This window comes from Schistocerca serialis, chromosome 7, assembly GCF_023864345.2.
Source record: "Schistocerca serialis cubense isolate TAMUIC-IGC-003099 chromosome 7, iqSchSeri2.2, whole genome shotgun sequence".
In the NCBI taxonomy this organism is placed as follows: Eukaryota; Metazoa; Arthropoda; class Insecta; order Orthoptera; family Acrididae; genus Schistocerca; species Schistocerca serialis.
Genome location: NC_064644.1, coordinates 531,896,012 through 531,907,366, shown reverse-complemented (window position 1 = coordinate 531,907,366; position 11,355 = coordinate 531,896,012). Strand labels below are relative to the sequence as shown.

The following is an 11,355-nucleotide window of genomic DNA, read 5'->3' as shown; positions in this document are numbered from 1 at the left end:
GGTATGGAACCACATGTGGCTGAAATGACACACAATGCTGCCTATGGACATGTAGTCCATCTAATATTCATGGCTGACACAGACGCAGTGCCTTTTCTTTGGCGCAACTCCCTAACCGTCGGTATGGAAACTCACGTTGAGCTGGCCGCTGTGGCCGAGCGGTTATAGGCGCTTCACACCCAAATCGCGCTGCTGATGCGGTCGCAGGTTCGAATCCTGCCTCGGCATGGATGTGTGTGATGTCCTTAGGTTAATTAGGTTTAGGTAGTTCTAAGTCTTGGGGACTGATGACCTCAGATATTAAGCCCCATAGTGCTTAGAGCCATTTGAAGCATTTTTTTCAAACTCAGGTTGAAGGAAATCAGAAAGTCTCGGTAGTAGTAATGTAGCTTGTACATTGAAATTTGAAAATAAGTACCTGCTGTACGATTTGATTAATAGCGATCGTGATGCCTTATTTATGAGGATCGTATAAGATCGACTGTCAAGTACGAGAAGACATCTTCCTGAACAAAGTCCATATCAATGCAGGATTGACTGAAATCGCATCAAGGATGTTCTTTTCTTGATTCATCAGTCTTCTGACTGGTCTGATGCGGTTCACCAATTCCCCTTGTGTCAACCTCTATATTTCAGAGAAGCACTCGCTACCTTCGTCCCAAATTATTTGCTGTATGTATTTTAATCTCTGTCTTCCTCTACAGTTTTTACCCTATACAGCTCTCTCTGGTGCCATGGAAGTTACTGCTTGATGTCTTAACAAACGTCCTACCATCCTATCCCTCCTTCTTGTCAGTATTTTCCATACATTCCTTTCCTCGCCGATTATCTGGAGAACCTCCTTTACCCCTACTTTATAAGTCCACCCAATTTTCAGCACTCTTCTGATGCTTCGATTCTCTTCTAGTTTTCTCACTGCCTACTTTTCACAACCATACAATGTTATGGTCAAAATGCACATTATCAGAAATTTCTTCCACAAATCAAGGCCTATGTTCGCTACTAGTAGACTTATCTCAACCACGAGTGCCCTTTTTCCCACTGCTAGCCTGATTTTTGTGCTCTCTGTACTCCGTATGTCATGAGTTATTTCGGTGCCTAGATAGCAGTATTCCTTAACTTCATCTGCTGCGTGATCAGCAATCCTGGTGTTAAGTTTCTCACTTTTCTCATTTCTGGTACTTCTCATTACTTTCGTCTTTCTTCCATTTATTCTCAATCCATATTCTGTACTCATTAGATTGTTCATTCTATCCAGCAGATTCTGTAATTCTTCTTCGCTTTCCCGGAGCATAACAATATAATCAGCGAATGTAATCAACGAATCAGAGAATTATTGATATCCTTTCACCCTGATATTTATTGCACTACTGTTGCTTACTTTTATGTCCGTCATTGCCCTTCTGTTGTGTAGATTTTACAGTCCCTGTGTTACATCCTTTTTAATCTGATCATTTCGTTCTTGCTCTTCCACTCTCATTGTTCCCTTTTGACTCGTGTTCACATTGTACACTACCTACCTCTCCTATGGCTAACCCATATTTTTCTCAGACTTTCGAACATCTTGCACGATATGACATTGTCGAACGCTTTTTCTAGGTCGACAAACGCTATGAACATGTCCTGACCTTCCTGTAGTCTTGCTTTCATTATCAACCTCGACGTAAAAATTGCCTCTCTGGTGCCTTTACCTTTCCTAAATCCAAACTGATCGTCACGTAACACACCCTCGTTTTATTTTCCATTCCTCTTTATATATTTCCTGTCAGTAACTTGAATGCATGAGCTCTTAAGCTGTCTACGCGATAATTCTCACACTTGTAGGCTCTTGCAATTTTCGGAATTGTGTGAATGATGTTTTCCGAAAGTTTGATGGAATACTGCCATACATTCTATATACCAACGTAAATAGTGGTTTTGGTGTCACTTCCTCAATGATTTTAGAAATTTTGATGGAATGTTTTTGCCTTATTCGATCTTAAGTCCTCCAAAGCTCTTTTAAATTGTGATTCTAATACTGGATTCCCTGTCTCTTCTGTATCGACTCCTGTTTCTTGTTCTATCACATCAAACAAATCCTCTTTCTCAGAGAGGCTTTCATTCTACTCTTTCTACCTACGCACTCTCTCCTCTGCATTTAACAATGGAATTCTCATTGCATACCTAATTTTACCACCGTTGTTTTTAATGTCACCGAAGGCTGGTTTGCAGTAGCTATATGCTCAGTCAGTCTTTTTGACAAGCGTCTCTTTTTCGACTCCTTCACATTTTTCATGAAGCCATTTCGCCTTAGCGTCTCTGCATTTCCTATTATTTAGTTTCTAAGCGACTCGTACTTTCGTATTCCTGGATTTTCCTGTACGTTTTATACTTTCCTCTTTCACCGATCAGCTGAAGCATTTCTTCTGTTACCCACGGTTTCTTCGCAGTTACGTTTCTTTTACCTACGTTTTTCGGCCCAACTTCTGCGTTTTCCCTTTTTAGGGATGTCTATTCATCTTCAACTGAAATGTCTACTGAGCTATTTACTATTGCAATATCTGTAGCCTCAGAGAACTTCAAGCGTATTTCCTCATTCTTTAGTTTTTCCGTAACCCACTTCTTTGCGCACTGATTCATCCTGACTAGTCTCTTAAGCTTCCGCCTTCTCTTCATCAACAGTAAATTGTGATCTGAGTCTACATCTGCTGCAGGGCCTGCCTTACAATCCAATACCTGATTTCGAAATCTCCGCCTGACCATGATGCAATCTAACTTAAATCTTCCCGTATCGCCCGGCCTTTTCTAAGTATAACTCCTCGTCTTGTAATTGTTGAACGGAGTTATTATTAGCTGAAATTTATTCCGAAACTCAATTAGTCTTCCTCCTTTCTCATTCCTACTACTTCTTCTGTAACCATTTCTTCTACTCCTTTCTCTAAAACCACATTCCAGTCCCCCATGACTATTAGATTTTCATCTCCATGTACGTACTGAATTAGCCATTCAATATTCTCACATACTTTCTCTATTTCTTCATCTTCGGCTTGTGACATCGGCATGTGTGTTAGTTTGCTGTCGATTCTGAGGAAAACAACCCTGTCACTGAACTGTTCACAGTAACTCACTCTCTGCCCTACCTTCCTATTCATAACGAATCCTACTCCCGTTGTACCATTTTCTACTGCTGTTAATATTACTGTATATCATCTGACCAGAAATTCTTGTGTTCTTCCCATTTCAGTCCACTGATCCCCACTATATCTACATTGAGTCTTATCATTTCCCTTTTCAGATTTTCTAGCTTTCCTACCATGTTCAAACTTTTGTCATTTCATGCCCCGGCTCATAGAACGTTATCCCGTCGTTGCGTATTCAGTCTCTTTCTCATGGTCACATCCTCCTTGGCCGTCCCCTCCCGGAGATCCGAATGGGGGATTAGTCCGGAATTTATTGGCATTATGTGTTTGTAAAGCAGTGGTCTCCATTGCCTTCTGCATCCTCATGCATCATTGCTGATTCTTCCACCATTAGAGGCAGTTTCGAACTCCAAGTGCAATAGAGTGCTTTGAATATCTGTTCGCTCCTTCACCGTCTTTGACAAGGCTGTTGGCTGAATGAAGGTAATTTCTTATGCCGGAAGTCTTCGACTGCCCTTACTGATGATTTTTGCTCATAATTTAAGCGGCGACGGAGTTCGAACCTGGGACCTATGACGTTTTGACTAGTAATCAAAGACGCTACCCCTAGACCATGGTTTACTATGAAGGACATACTATCTAGATCACCCACTGATCAGATTGTAAACAGATTAGATTGCAAGTCTCGCCTAACTTTTGTGATACAGCGAGCAGAAAGGGTGCATTTCTACCCGCTATAACTCTACAAATACAAAGACACCCCATTGTCTCACTTCATAAGAACCAACGAGAGAAAGTTAGGATTCTGCGGAGACAATGTCGATGAACTGTAACATCTCAGGAGCAGGAGATCGGGCTATCACGAAACGGTACCACGAATGTAGCATAAAAACCTGAGGAAACTGGACCCAGGAAAACGCATTGGGAGCTTTACTTAAGACTGCAAACAGAGCGAGATTCATCGGGTCATCCATATAGACCCCGGTAGGAGCGGCCTAAGAGACCGATGATTCTTTCAGCGCTACAGTGCGGTTATACCAGTTGAATTCGTGGGTGGATGTAGACGTTAGAATTTCTCCTTCCTGGTGATGAATCACAGTCGCGAGGGATCATTAGGATATGAGGATCTTGAAATGAATTACGTGCCAATTGACACCACATCTGACAACAGTAATATACACAAGAGTGGAACAGTAATGAGGATCTCTTAGATGATGATCAGTCTGGCTTTTAGTAAGGTAAGGCCAGGAAACACACAGTTCTGAAGTCGCGACAGGTAATGGAACAAATACACTCCTTGAAATGGAAAAAAGAACACATTGACACCGGTGTGTCAGACCCACCATACTTGCTCCGGACACTGCGAGAGGGCTGTACAAGCAATGATCACACGCACGGCACAGCGGACACACCAGGAACCGCGGTGTTGGCCGTCGAATGGCGCTAGCTGCGCAGCATTTGTGCACCGCCGCCGTCAGTGTCAGCCAGTTTGCCGTGGCATACGGAGCTCCATCGCAGTCTTTAACACTGGTAGCATGCCGCGACAGCGTGGACGTGAACCGTATGTGCAGTTGACGGACTTTGAGCGAGGGCGTATAGTGGGCATGCGGAAGGCCGGGTGGACGTACCGCCGAATTGCTCAACACGTGGGGCGTGAGGTATCCACAGTACATCGATGTTGTCGCCAGTGGTCGGCGGAAGGTGCACGTGCCCGTCGACCTGGGACCGGACCGCAGCGACGCACGGATGCACGCCAAGACCGTAGGATCCTACGCAGTGCCGTAGGGGACCGCACCGCCACTTCCCAGCAAATTAGGGACACTGTCGCTGCTGGGGTATCGGCGAGGACCATTCGGCAACCGTCTCCATGAAGCTGGGCTACGGTCCCGCACACCGTTAGACCGTCTCCCGCTCACGCCCCAACATCGTGCAGCCCGCCTCCAGTGGTGTCGCGACAGGCGTGAATGGAGGGGCGAATGGAGACGTGTCGTCTTCAGCGATGAGAGTCGCTTCTGCCTTGGTGCCAATGATGGTCGTATGCGTGTTTGGCGCCGTGCAGGTGAGCGCCACAATTAGGACTGCATACGACCGAGGCACACAGGGCCAACACCCGGCATCATGGTGTGGGGAGCGATCTCCTACACTGGCCGTACACCACTGGTGATGGTCGAGGGGACACTGAAGAGTGCACGGTATATCCAAACCGTCATCGAACCCATCGTTCTACCATTCCTAGACCGGCAAGGGAACTTGCTGTTCCAACAGGACAATGCACGTCCGCATGTATCCCGTGCCACCCAACGTGCTCTAGAAGGTGTAAGTCAACTACCCTGGCCAGCAAGATCTCCGGATCTGTCCCCCATTGAGCATGTTTGGGACTGGATGAAGCGTCGTCTCACGCGGTCTGCACGTCCAGCACGAACGCTGGTCCAACTGAGGCGCCAGGGGGAAATGGCATGGCAAGCCGTTCCACAGGACTACATCCAGCATCTCTACGATCGTCTCCATGGGAGAATAGCAGCCTGCATTGCTGCGAAAGGTGGATATACACTGTACTAGTGCCGACATTGTGCATGCTCTGTGGCCTGTGTCTATGTGCCTGTGGGTCTGTCAGTGTGATCATGTGATGTATCTGACCCCAGGAATGTGTCAATAAAGTTTCCCCTTCCTGGGACAATGAATTCACGGTGTTCTTATTTCAATTTCCAGGAGTGTAAATATCAAGACACATTCATAGGATTTATCGACCCGTCAAAATCGGTCGACATTATAAAATGGTGCAAGATGTTCGAAATTCTGAGAATAACAGGAATCAGCTATAGGGAAATATGTGTTTATGAACCGAGACGAAACAATGAAATGTAAGAACGAAGATCTGGATTAAAAAGGATGTGTCATGGACTTACGATTTCGCCCTTCTTGTTCAATCTACGCATCGAACAAGCAATTACGAAATTTAAAGAAAGTTTCGAGAGCCGGATTAGAATCCAGGGTGAAAGGATGTCAGTTATAAGATTCGCTGTTAAAAAAGAGATCCTCAGTCAAAGTGATGAACAATTACAAAATCTGTTGAATTGATGACAGCGTAATTACAGAACACGTCCTGAGAGAAAACTGAAGATGGAAGTAATGAGGATTAGTAGAAAAGATATTAGCGATAAACTTAAAAATTCGGGTCCACGAAGCAGACGGAGTTAAGGAATTCTGTTGCGTGTGGAGCAAAATAAAAGATGAGAATTAATACAAACGAAGAGGGCATTTCTGGCCAAGAGAAGCCTGCTATTATCAAACATCGGCATTATCTGAGGAAGAAATTTCTAAGAATGTACGTTTGGAGCACAGGTTGTATGGAAGTGACTCATGAACTACGGGAAAACCGAAGAAAGAGAATCTATGAGTTTCACATGTGGTGCTGTAGAAGTATGTTAAAAATTAGGTGGACTGATAAGATTAAAAATGAGATGGTTCTTCTTAGAACTGGCGGTAAAAGGAACGTAAGGAACATATGAAGAACAAAATATATATATATATATATATATATATATATATATATATTTGTATAATACATGCCAACGGCCTTGCCGCAGTGGTAACGCCGGTTCCCGTCAGATCAGCGAAGTTAAGCGCTGTCGGGCTGGGCTAGCACTTGGATGGGTGACTCTCCGGTCTGCCGAGCGCTGTTGGCACGCGGGATGCACTCAGCCCTTGTGAGGCAAACTGAGAAGCTACTTGTTTGAGAAGTAGTGGCTCCGGTCACGAAAATTGACATACGGCCGCGAGAGTGGTTTGCTGAACACATGCCCATCCATATCGCATCCAATGATGATGCCTCTGAACTGAGGATGACACGGAGGTCACTCAATCTCTTTGGACCTTCATGTCCTGTTGGGGGTGGAGTTTTAGTTTTGTTTAATATATAAAGGGTGATTCTCGAAGATATGCAAATATTTTAATATGTTATCACTTGCTGTTAGTAAATCAGTGTATGTGCTCCTGGAGGGAACACTTTCATTACGTCGAAACCTACATCTAAATCGAAGCCACCGACTACAGAGAGGACAATGAGATTGTGGTGGGCCTGGAATCTCAGAACGTTTGATAATGCACTGTACAAAGTCTTAAGTGTCCTGGGCTGTTCCCCAGATAGGTTAGTTAGCAGACCACTTCTCTGGCAGTATCTACATCCACATCTACATGGATACTCAGCAAATCACATTTAAATGCCTAGCAGAGGGTTCATCGAACCACCTTCACGATTCTCTATTATTCCAATCTCGTATGGCGCGTAGAAAGAATGAACACCTATATCTTTTCGTACGAGCTCTGATTTCCCTTATTTTATCGTGGTGATCGTTACGCCCTATGTAGGTCGGTATCATAAAATATTTTCGCGTTCGGAGGAGAAAGTTGGTGATTGGAATTTCGTGAGAAGATTCCGTCGCAACGAAAAACGCCTTTCTTTTAATAATTTCCAGCCCAAATCCTGTATCATTTCTGTGACACTCTCTCCCATATTTCGCGATAGTAAAAATGTGCTGCCTTTCTTTTCTCGATGTACTCCGTCAGTCCCACCTGGTAAGGATCCCACACCACGCAGCAGTATTCTAAAAGAGGAAGGACAAGCGTAGTGTAGGCAGTCTCCTTAGCAGGTCTGTTACATTTTCTAAGTGTCCTGCCAATAAAACGCAGCCTTTAGTTAGCCTTCCCCACAACATTTTCTATGTGTTCTTTCCAATTTAAGTTGTTCGTAATTGTAATACCTAGGTATTTAGTTGAATTTACGGCTTTTAGATTAGACTGATTTATCTTGTGACCGAAGTTTAACGAGTCCCTTTTAGCACTCATGTGGATGACCTCGCACTTTTCGTTATTTAGGGTCAACTGCCACTTATCGCACCATTCAGATATTTTTATAAATCGTTTTACAGTTTGTTTTGATCTTCTGATGACTTTATTAGTCGATAAACGACAGCGTCATCTGCAAACAGCCTAAGACTGCTGCTCAGATTGTCTCCCAAATCTTTTGTATAGATAAGGAACAGCAAAGGGCCTGTAACACTACCTTGGGGAATGCCTGAAATCATTTCCGTTTTACTCGATTACTTTCCGTCAATTACTACGAACTGTGACCTCTCTGACAGGAAATCGCAAATCCAGTTACATAACTGAGACGATATTCCATAAGCACGCAATTTTACTACGAGCCGCTTGTGTGGTACAGTGTCAAAAGCCTTCCGAAAATTCAGGAATACGGAATCGGTCTGAAATTCCTTGTCAATAGCACTCAGCACTTCATGTAAATAAAGAGCTACTTCAGTTGCACAGGAATGATGTTTTCTAAACCCATATTGATTGTGTGTCAATAGACCGTTTTCTTCGAGGTAATTCATTACGCTCGGACACAATATATGTTCTAAAATCCTGCTGCGTATCGACGTTAACGATATGGGCCTGTAATTTAGTGGGTTACTCTCACTACCTTTTTCGAATATTGGTGTGACCTGTGCAACTTTCCAGTCTTTGGGTACGGAACTTTCGTCGAGCGAACGGTTGTATATGATTGTTAAGTATGGAGCTAATGCATCAGCCTGGACCAGAAGACTTGCTTTTATTAAGTGATTTAACTTGCTTCACTACTCCGAGGATATTAGAATTCTGGAATATTTACTTCGTCTTCTTTTGTGAAGGCATTTCGGAAGGCTGTGCTTAGTAAATCTGCTTTGGCAGCACTGTCTTCAATAGTATCTCCGTTGCTATCGCGCAGAGAAGGCGTTGATTGTTTCTTGCCGCTAACATACTTCACATACGACCAGAATCTCTTTGGATTCTCTGCCAGGTTTCGAGACAAAGTTTCGTTGTGGAAACTGTTATAGGCGTCTCGCATTGAACTTCGTGCTAAGTTTCGAGCTTCGGTAAAGAATCGGAAATCTTGGGGATTTTGCGTCTGTTTAAATTTAAATGGTAACCAGATAGTAGGTTCTTATCCCAAGACATATGATCTGAACTTTTCATTGCAGGACGTCGTGCACTGCGGAATCACTCACAAGCTCTGATGACTGCGGGCGTGGTGGTACCAGTGCTTCTGAAACCGAGAGTACAAGTGCCGTATGCAGTGATGCATGTGATGATGTAGTGTAGAGTGTGCTCAGCGTGTATTCTAAGCTTCCCTGTGCGCTATGGCAGTAAACAGCTATCACAGGAGAATCGTCTCATCGCAAACTCGGATGCAGTCAAGGTCATACTCTGACGCGGGAACGACACTGAGATACAAGCACGGGACCGCTACGGTCGCAGGTTCGAATCCTGCCTCGGGCATGAATGTGTGTGATGTCCATAGGTTAGTTAGGTTTAAGTAGTTATAAGTTCTAGGGGACTGATGACCTCAGCAATTAAGTCCCATAGTGCTCAGAGCCATTTGAACCATTTGATACAAGCAAAGAAACGTTGGTTCAAAGTGCACGAGTCGTATTAGATCGAGGGTGGGTACTAGCAGAAAAATAGTGGTAGCCTTCTTCTGGATTCTGAGAAACACAACTAGTAACTACTAGATTACACGTACATATTAAAATACTGTAATAAGTAATACCTTCTAAGAATTCGTTTATTCGTTTTGTTGTCATTACTATTGTTCCCACTGATACCATATCTATCTAAGTTTAATTTGTAGTCTAATGGACCACTGCCTTTTTGTTCTTTCTTGTTGTTGCACTTGATTCAGCAGCTACGTAGAAATGTGTGCACTTCATTGCATTAAGTACCATCGCCATGATTTATTAAGTCAATATTGTATGTCAATATAGTATAAAAATACACTACCTCTAATTTCAAAAACCTTTAGTCGTGTCTCAAAGCAATCGCTCCCATAATGCTCTCCAGCCCGTCTGTCCAGCGCTGGAAGTGTTGAGAGTTTTACATAACTGGGACATATCCGCTGAATTGGACGAAAACGCAAAATTGTGAGTCCTTACGTGTAGCGAATTTTCGTAATTTTTTGCGTGGTTAATTTAAAACTGAAAAAAGGAAAGGCGTTCCATGTGGGTGAAGATGGGGTGTAACAGGAAACACAGCATCTGCAATTGTTATTGATTCTAGATTCTAGAGTACCGCCATCAGAAACGTGTAGGAATAACTTTACCTCGCCAAGTCGACATCACACCCAGTCTGAAAGTTGCTTTTGTTGCTGAAATTTAAAACAAACAGACTCTCTCATGTCGCTTCCAACGCCTTGTATGAAAATAAGTATGCTCTAATATAGCATCTGATGATATCGTTGTCGTTTTGCCGATTAACGAATGCATATAACTTTCTAACCTTTCTGACGATATGTTCTTCTTACTAATTATAATAGGCACCTTCAAGTGATAGGTATCTGCCCGAGGCGGTTTTATTTCGTAATATGGTTATCACCAGATGATAAACCTCTCAAAAAGTGACTGATGGAAGATAAATAAAATGAAATTCAGTAACTATGGAATGAAAAGATGCATTCCTGGAAAGAATTTTAGTCGCGCTTTTTTCAAGTCGACATCATAGTCTTTTTGTGTGTGCGGAGGCGTCGTGAAAAATAACATAAAACCTATATACGCTTCCAGAATGAGATTTTCACTCTGCAGCGGAGTGTGCGCTGATATGAAACTTCCTGGCAGATTAAAACTGTGTGCCCGACCGAGACTCGAACTCGAGACCTTTGCCTTTCGCAGGCAAGTGCTCTACCAACTGAGCTACCGAAGAACGACTCACGCCCGCTCCTCACAGCTTTACTTCTGCCAGTATCTCGTCTCCTATCATCCAAACTTTACAGAAGCTCTCCTGCGAACCTTGCAGAACTAGCACTCCTGAAAGAAAGGATATTGCGGAGACATGGCTTAGCCACAGCCTGGGGGATGTTTCCAGAATGAGATTTTCACTCTGCAGCGGAGTGTGCGCTGATATGAAACAAAGGCAATATCCTTTCTTTCAGGAGTGCTAGTTCTGCAAGGTTCGCAGGAGAGCTTCTGTAAAGTTTGCAAGGTAGGAGACGAGATACTGGCAGAAGTAAAGCTGTGAGGACCGGGCGTGAGTCGTGCTTCGGTAGCTCAGTTGGTAGAGCACTTGCCCGCGAATGGCAAAGGTCCCGAGTTCGAGTCTCGGTCGTGCACACAGTTTTAATCTGCCAGGAAGTATCTATATACGATTTCACGTCATACGATTACAGATCAAAGCGGAGCATGACTGCAACGAATAGTATGTACGCACA

The 11,355-nt window shown here is 43.7% G+C and overlaps 1 pseudogene; it reads left to right on the top strand.

The window, feature by feature from the left end:
• The first annotated feature begins 6,687 nt into the window (after positions 1-6,687).
• Positions 6,688-6,805, top strand: LOC126413646 (5S ribosomal RNA; annotated as a pseudogene).
• Positions 6,806-11,355: the final 4,550 nt, after the last annotated feature.